The following is a 7,500-nucleotide window of genomic DNA, read 5'->3' as shown; positions in this document are numbered from 1 at the left end:
ATTTAAGCTTTGATTTTTTTCCAACCAGGCTAAGGACGTAGTAGAGAACTCTGCAAGTAAGACCTTACAAACCCCCTCCCTCTCCACTCCCACCCCACCTCCGCCAAAGACATGTTACTTTTTGAGTTATGTTCACACCTTTCCATCCATTGTTTAATTTGTATGGACAATAAAGTATCTTATTCTTGTGTCTTATGTTATGGTTCATCTCTCTGCCGAAAAGCAAAGCGTCATTGTAATTCATGTTTATATTACGGTTTCCGATTAAAGCCCCATGTATGTCTCAAATGGTTTACATAACGATTTAAATCTTCTCTTTTGAAAAATGCAGTTCTAACCTTATCGAACACGCTTGCAGTAGCATTTAATAGCATTAAATGACACAGTTCGTTTAAATGGCTATTTAGCTCGCGTAAACCACACACCAGTTTTCGTGGTTTATTTAACTCTTGAGCCATCGTGAACCGGTGTGACCCACTTTCCTTTTTTTTTACAATTTAGTCGTCAGTTTGTGATTTCAATGCGACTCGCTGTATCTGCAATAGCACGTTATTGTGTACCTCTGAATCTAAAACGCAACAAACGGCTGCGAGTCAAACGAACTTATCGGCGGCGATTGGATTCCGACAAGCAGGCGCTATGCAGAGGATTCGTCTGCTAAATACAAGCAACACGACCTTGGGTGACACGCTTCCGGGCTGCCTTTTTTAAAATTTCAAAACTTCGAATTGTACTGATCTTGTCTTGATGAAAAAAAGAAATATTTTATGATTTTGAGAACGTTTGTGTTACAAGCTGTCAATTTAGTACTAAGATTTTAAAAGTTAGTTCTATCGCCAAAACGAGGCGGCCGATTGTGTTACTTAGACAAATCCGGCTGGCCACGCAAATATAAGTTCTTTGAAAAATGTTCGCTCTTTACGGAGGGCACCTAGGATGTTCTCAAGCGGTGAGTGTTTAAACGAAAGGGTGTTTCTACTGAGTGTAAAAGCCTGACAGTGTCTGTGACCAGAAACTGATGGTTTACGGGAAGCTGACTGTGTCTTTAACAACCTCGTATGACAAAGGCTGAAGAAATAGAACACCAAACCTTATTCAACGGAATGCAGAACAAAGGAAACAGTCACCCTTTCTCTCGATGAGCTCTTGCCTTCACAAAAACACGCACATACAGTCACACACATAGACACACACACACACACACACACACACACACAGACACATACAGACCGACAGACAGACACACACACAGACACACACACACACAACCACACACACACACACAGACACACATACAGACCGACGGACAGACACACACACACAACCACACACACACACACAACCACACACACACACACAACCACACACACACAGACACACATACAGACACACATACACACACACACACACACACACACACACACACACACATACAGACCGACAGACAGACACACAGACACACAGACATACACACACACACACACGCACTCACACAACCACGCACACACACACACACACTCATACAACCACACACACAACCACACACACTCATACAACCACACACACAACCACACACACACACACACACACACACACACAACCACACACACAACCACACACACACACACCCTCTTCCCACCCTCCCAGCCGTCACCTCTTTCACTTCCGCCCCCTTCTCTATACAGCAAACCACAGTTCGTAAACGACCAATCAGAAGCAACATTGGGTTGCAATCGATAAATGAAAACCCCAATGATCGCACGAGCTGCGCGATGGAAGCACCTTGCTCCGCAGACGCAAGAAACGGAAACACAAGGAGAGTGCTTTTTCTTTTTGTGAGGAATCGATGATAAAGATTTGGGTTCGGTGTATAGCTTCTACCTCTTTCGCAGCCTGCAACTCATTAATGTCTCTGTCACTGATTCGTTTCGTAAGTTCAGCTTCATCACTAATGCGCGTTGATGTTATTTTATGCGATGTTACTGTAGACGCTATGTTGGTTTGGCATGTACATCTCCACCCTAGGGCATTTCTTTTAGCGATTTTACTGCAAAGATTTGTGTTTAGAGGAAAGATCAGTGTTCAAATTGGAAAAGCTACAACAGTCATCGTCTAACAGAAAAAAAATAACAACAAACAAAAACAAACAAAACAAGGACGGTTTTTGTATACATTGTTTGATTTTTGACAACACGAAAAAGCAGATTGTTATGGATTTAGATTTTTGAACATTAGGAGTCTATTTTTTCGGATTTCGTTGTTTTACAGACTGTTTTTTTTTTCTTTTTTTCTTGGAATATTGTCTTCTGAGCGCAGTTGTTTCAGGCAACCAGAAACCTACAAGTGAGAAGCAACAACTGAATACGTTTTGAACAAAGAAAATAACTTCCTGTTACTTCCGAAAAAGCTATATTATTATAAAGTAGTCAGAAAAAGAGGTTACGCTTGCTAAAGGGAAAAGCGAAAACTGCGTACGTTTCAGAAAAAAAGATTTTGTAAAATTCATAACAAACTTTAGTATTTAATTGTCAGTAAAGTTTGTTCATCTTATACGATAACTATTGTTAAACTGGAAGACGAGCTGTTAACCTTACGCAAGGAATAAGACGTCTGGTCTTCCAACAGAATTTCGACATGGAGAAGGTGAGTACATTGTTCTGGTTTTGATTGGTTGTTATTGAATGTTATGTATGTTTACTAGTTTCTTATTGTCGTTTCTTCTCTGATAGACTGGTACTCGAGACGAGGCTAGAGGTGTGTATGATTGTTAGGGGGGGGGGGGGGGTCGTGTGGGAGCGATTCCCATTAAACTACTCGACCGATCTTGATGAAACTTTACACGAGAATTCTTTAAAATGATATCTCCAGAAGTTTAGTTTTTCTCAGTTTTAGATTAACATCCTCGATAACTTTCTATCCGGCTTTTAAAAGAACTTAAAGCAGCACCGTGGCGACCTCATTTGTTAATCCAATTTACTAAAATATTGTTCAAACAATTGTTGACGCAGTCCGGCCTATGGGATTGCATTTCAGCTCGGAAGCTCAATCATTGAATACTCGATTTGTTCCTTAAAAATTAAAAATAACTAATTAGAATAAAATTTAATCACTGATTCAAGAATGATTGCATTGAACTCTTTACCATTTCCTGAATCCAAACATATATGGGTTACTCTCCAGAGCTGTGTACCAGTGTAAACCATATGTGTTACGAAGGTTATTTTTTTTTTTTTACTGAATTGAGACATTTTAACCATACAAATTGATTTCATTAATGAATACTGGTTCCATATATATTCATCAAAAAGTTAAGGACCGGTCATGAAATGTTCACAATCTTTAAAATATTCGCCACAAATCAAGGATTTGACAATTTGATTGCAACGTCACTTTTTGTAATTAACAAAAGGGCAGTGAGTTTTGCTCTGTGAACATTGTTGGCGGGCAGTGTTACAGTGGCATGCTAAACAGGCGGGGAAAAGGTTTTCTTTCAAAATGGGTCAGTTTTTAAAGTCCTATGAAATCGGTGCAAGACATGCCAGGACAAAAACTAGTATCACTAGAATACTGAACGAGTCCCTTTCCACTGGCACCGTCCCCTCAGATTTAAAAAAAAGCTGTCATTAAACCCCTTCTGAAGAAAAGCTCCCTCGACCCCAACGTACTTAAGAACTACAGGCCCATCTCCAACCTTCCCTTCCTTTCTAAAATCCTAGAGAAGATAGTCCTAGACCAGCTCTCCTCCCACCTCTCTGCCAACAACCTCCTCACTCCGTACCAGTCAGCTTACCGCACGGACCATAGCACAGAGACCGCAGTCCTTAGTATCCTCAACAACATTTTGACTTCTTTAGACGATAACAAAATTTCCCTGCTCCTCCTGTTAGATCTTTCGGCCGCTTTCGATACAATTGATCATGAAATCCTACTGTCCCGCCTTGAGCAGACTTTCGGCATCCAAAATTCAGTTCAAAATTGGTTCAGATCCTATCTCTCAGACAGAAAACATTTTGTAATTGTAAACGACGTCCCATCCCAGGAAACCTCCCTCCTTTTTGGCGTTCCCCGTGGCTCTGTGCTCGGGCCCGTGCTGTTCATCATGTACACCTCCCCTCTGACTGACCTCGTCGACAGACATTCCGTTTCCCACGAAATGTTTGCTGACGACACTCAGCTTCAGAACTCAGATCAGCAACTCCCTCAGAATATGACCAGATGACCACCTCTCTTCAGTCTTGCATTGCTGACGTTGAACTCTGGATGTCCACTAACAAGCTTAAACTTAACTGTGACAAAACAGAAGCCATTCGTTTCACCAAATCCTCCTTCTCATCCTCCCTCTCTCTCCCTCCTTCTATCACTTTAGGCAGCAGCACTATTGAATTCTCAGACTCCGTCCGTGATCTTGGCATCTTTCTTGATAGCGATATCTCCATGAAACACCATGTTATGAAAGTCTGTCAGTCCGCTTACATCGAGCTTAAGAGAATAGGTTCTATCCGCCCATACCTTACCGAAGATGCCACCAAGACCCTTGTTTCTTCCTACATTCTTTCTCGATTAGACTACGGAAATTCTGTTCTCATTGGCTGTCCTCAGTCTGTCATCCATCCTTTGCAGCGCGTTCAAAATTCTGCAGCCCGGCTTGTCTGCAAAGCCCTCGGTCCCAGTCCTGTTCTCCCTTGCTTAAGAAACTTCATTGGCACCCTGTCGAGCTGAGAATACAATATAAGTGCTGCTGTATCTGCTACAAAATCATATCTGGTTCAGCCCCATCCTACCTGTCTGACATGTTCACACTCTACACACCCTCACGATCCCTCCGCTCCTCTGTAGACACTAGAATATTCCGTCTATCTTCTTTCAGTCGCAAACAGCACGGTCAGAGAGCCTTCTCCCACTCTGCAGCCGTTGCGTGGAACTCTCTCCCTTACTCACTCCGACACTGCCAAACTTTTTGTTCCTTCAAATCAAACCTTAAAACACACTTCTTCACACAGTATTTTGATTCATTTTGTTTCAATATGGTGCATTTTTGATCAGGTGTTTGAATGTTTGAATGTTTTGCCTGTGTTAGTATGCTTGCAGCTTGTGTTGAGGCAGTGTTTCGTTGTTCACTTGTGTGCTGAATGCTGCTGCACATGCTTTTTCGCTTTGCTTTGTATGTATATGTATGGGTTTTTTTCATTGTAAAGCGCTTAGAGAACGTCAAGCGCTCTATAAATCTCCCATATTATTATTAGTAGTAGTAACGCACGTGCTACAACAGGGTTCCAGCCACAAAATATGATCACAAATTTTTGTTTGTCAAATGACACACTGACAAAATAGAAATACCATGAAACAACATGCCCCTGTCATGAAAACGAAGCGACTTGAATAAGACAAGGGCAGTTTGATGTCTACAAGATATTGTTTCTGCCAGGCAAGTGGTTCAGAGTGTTGCAGTGTCTCACTTCAACATTATCGGACTGAAGGAATGGCTTCAAGCAATTGGCAGAGGACAGTTACGACAATGTGATGGTTGGCCTACAGTCACCACAACAATGAAGGATCGCCTCATCCAAATGAAGGTTATGCAGCAAAACAAAGTTACTGAAAAGGCAGCAGGCATCGACCATGAGCTGTCACCACACACTGTTGTCAGTAATCAAAGTGTTACACACTGCTTACACGCTTTAAACGTCAGTGAAAGACGCCCAGTTCGCAAAACAACATTGACTGCCAATCATCCGGCTGCCCACTGAGCTTGGTGCATTCAACATGTGATGTGGTTACGTCATCGTAGGGCCCAGTTCTTGTTTACATATATATGGGTCCCGCCTCTTCTTGGGTCCTGCTGATGGACGCATCAGAGTCTGGAGGCGTCGTAGAGAGCGCTTTGCAGATGGCGCTGTTCTAGAACGAAATCGTTTGATGGGGGCTCTGTGATGGTCCGGAGAGAGATCACCTTACGTCGTAAGACATCTCACTACCGATTAGTGGGAGATTAAGTAGTGATCGCTGCCGGGAAAATTTTGCAGTTTTTCGTTGTAAGAAATACTACTGTTGTGAATTTGAAATCAGAGGGTTGTCTAGAAGAACAAGCTCTAGCGTTGTTTGCGCTGACATGTTTGACGTGACATTTTCGAGAGACAGTCCTCAGTTCTTTAATAAAACAACACAGAAAAAATTAAATCATTTAACCTTGTCATTTTTGTATGGCATGCGTTTGAAAAAGTGGTCCTTAACTTTTTTTGAAGGGTATAATTATATCCTGGACCTGCAGAGAAAGAATTAGATATACTTGCACATTTTGTTTGTCTACGATCAGTAAATTACTAGGGTTTCAAAGAACATCGCCTTCGTAACATGCAAACCAAAGGTTGTGACATAGATATAAATACTAACAATTAAAAACAAAGAAGACAAACATAATGATATACTATGTTTTGTGTTGCACGTCTGTATCATTATGTTACTGGAGTATCACTGAAAAAAGTAAGGAGAATACATTCTAGTTGCCATTTAATATACGTTATAATCCTTTGAAGGACTGATAATGCATGTCACGAAATGGTACCCAGCTCTGGAGAATAACATATATAGATGTGTCATGATTACTCTGCAAATGTGCTTACATTTAAAGAAAATCGGTTTTGTGTTCGCTTGCTTCGCCGAGCCCAGTGCGACCCGCCTCAGCCTTCTAGCCAAGCCTTTTATTGGTAATAACTATTCCCGAATTGTTGTCCGATTTTAGTTTCAGGCCGACAGATTGACTAAATGTTTGGATATCGCTTCACGCGACTTGTTTTTATGTACCAACCTCCCGTGAGTCCCCTCTATACTTCCATTATAGCAACTCTCTTTTTTTTACGCCTGGAGGCCGATGCCCTATATATTGTACTACGTTGCAAGCCCCTGGAGTAAATTTTTGATTAGTGCTTTTGTGAACAAGAAACAATTGACAAGTGGCTCTATCCCATCTCCCCCCTTTCCCCGTCGCGATATAACCTTCGTGGTTGAAAACGACGTTAAACACCAAATAAAGAAAGAAAGAAAGAAAGGCCGATGCCCTCAAACGACCTTTGCTCGTCAAAATCTTTCGACAATCGCCCTGAGAGCACTAGCATAATCAAACGCAGAATACTCGCAGAGTTCTGACGCTGAAGGGTATACCTCGACCAGTATTGACAATCCTGTCAAAGGTTTGGAGCATTTTTGTGTAAGTCATTGTACGAGTGTACGCCCTAAGTACTGCACTGAGCAGTCTTTGTTTGGTTGAATTCGCGGGAGAACGTTTCGGAAATGGTGCTGCGGGTCAGAAGCTTTCATGAAGTCGTCCTTCCTAATAGCAAATGGCTTATTTAGTTAAAGGCACAGTCCTAGCTTCCAATGAAAAATGTTCTGCTAACTATCTCATATCTCAGGAGGCCAGGTAGCTCACTGGTAGAGCACTGGACGTGTGGTCCCTAGGTGACAGGTTCGAGGCCCGGCAGGGACGGACACGGGTCGACTTTA

The sequence above is a fragment of the Littorina saxatilis genome, linkage group LG12 (genome assembly GCF_037325665.1).
Source record: "Littorina saxatilis isolate snail1 linkage group LG12, US_GU_Lsax_2.0, whole genome shotgun sequence".
In the NCBI taxonomy this organism is placed as follows: domain Eukaryota; kingdom Metazoa; phylum Mollusca; class Gastropoda; order Littorinimorpha; family Littorinidae; genus Littorina; species Littorina saxatilis.
This window is presented reverse-complemented; position numbering follows the sequence as displayed.